At 37.1% G+C, this 1,410-nt stretch overlaps 1 protein-coding gene across 4 annotated transcripts in view; it reads right to left on the bottom strand.

Moving 5' to 3' along the window:
* The window catches only part of PIK3CB (phosphatidylinositol-4,5-bisphosphate 3-kinase catalytic subunit beta), a 182,873-nt gene that overhangs the window by 111,218 nt on the left and 70,245 nt on the right, over positions 1–1,410 (bottom strand). The gene's annotated exons all lie outside the window — the stretch shown is intronic.

The following is a 1,410-nucleotide window of genomic DNA, read 5'->3' on the forward strand; positions in this document are numbered from 1 at the left end:
AAAAAAAAAAAAAAAAGAGTGTATATATGGTATTATCCCATGTTTATAGGGTAATATAATGGCATAGCGTACAAAAACTGTATTAAAAATAAAATTACTAAAAACAAATTATCTATGACAAGTAAGACTCAAAGATAACTTTCATATTTAACATTTCTGTAAGCAGAAATCACTTCTGATCAAAAAAAAATTTTAATTTAAAGTATGTATCCAGATCTCCATACAATATTTAAATTATTTTTGTCCTGCATTCTTTCATCAGGGTTATCCTTACTAACACTGTCCTGTCAGAATGATCATAATCAATCTCTCAACATCTCTTCCCATGTCTCCTGGATAAGATAATGTAAAAGAGATTCACTACGCAAACACAAAGAGGGATTAACAGCCAGTACAAAAGCTAAGAGCTGAAAATAACAGACATGTAGTAAAAATTGTGGCCAACTCTCAGCTCAGATTCAGTTACATAAAACATACAGGATAAAGTACGAGCAACAATAATAACAAAAACCGGCAAACTGTTCATTCTGAAGGCTCAAAATACTAAAAGAAAATTAAGAAAAAAAGGTAAACTGAACTTTACCAAAATTTAAAACTTCTGTACAGCAAAAGACATTATAAAGAGAATAAAAAGGCAACCCACAAAATAGGAGGCAATATTTGCAAATCATATATATCTGACAAGATATTAATATTCAGAATATATAAAGAACTCCTATAACTCAATAACAAAAAACGAAGTTTAAAAATCAGTACATGTCTAGAAACAGTAATTCTCCAAAAAAAGATACAAATGACCAATAAGCACATGAAAAGATGCTCAACATCATTAGTCATGAGGGAAATGTACATAAAAACCACAATGAGAGAGGCTGGACACAGTGGCTCACGCCTGTAATCCCAGCACTTTGGGAGGCCGAAGCAGATGGATCATCTGAGGTCAGGAGTTCAAGACTAGCCTGACCAACATGGAGAAACCCCGTCTCTAGTAAAAATACAAAATTAGCCGGGCATGGTGGTGCATGCCTGTAATCCCAGCTATCTGGGAGGCTGACGCAGGATAATTGCTTGAACCCGGGAGGCAGAGGTTGTGGTGAGCCATGATTGCACCATTGCACTCCAGCCTGGGCAACACGAGCAAAACTCTGTCTCAGAAAAAAACAACAACAACAACAAAAAAACACAATGAGATACCACTTCACACCCATTAGGACGGATATTATTAAACACATACACGTGTACGCGCACGCGCACGCACACACACACACACACACACACACACACACACACAATATGGCATGTGCCTGTCATCTCAGCTACTTGGGAGGCTGAGGTGGGAGGATCACTTGAATCCAGCCAGGAGTTTGAGCCAAGTATGGGCAACATAACAAGATCCTATCTCTTAGACAA

Source organism: Cebus imitator, unplaced genomic scaffold (assembly GCF_001604975.1).
Source record: "Cebus imitator isolate Cc_AM_T3 unplaced genomic scaffold, Cebus_imitator-1.0 Scaffold30, whole genome shotgun sequence".
Lineage (NCBI taxonomy): Eukaryota > Metazoa > Chordata > Mammalia > Primates > Cebidae > Cebus > Cebus imitator.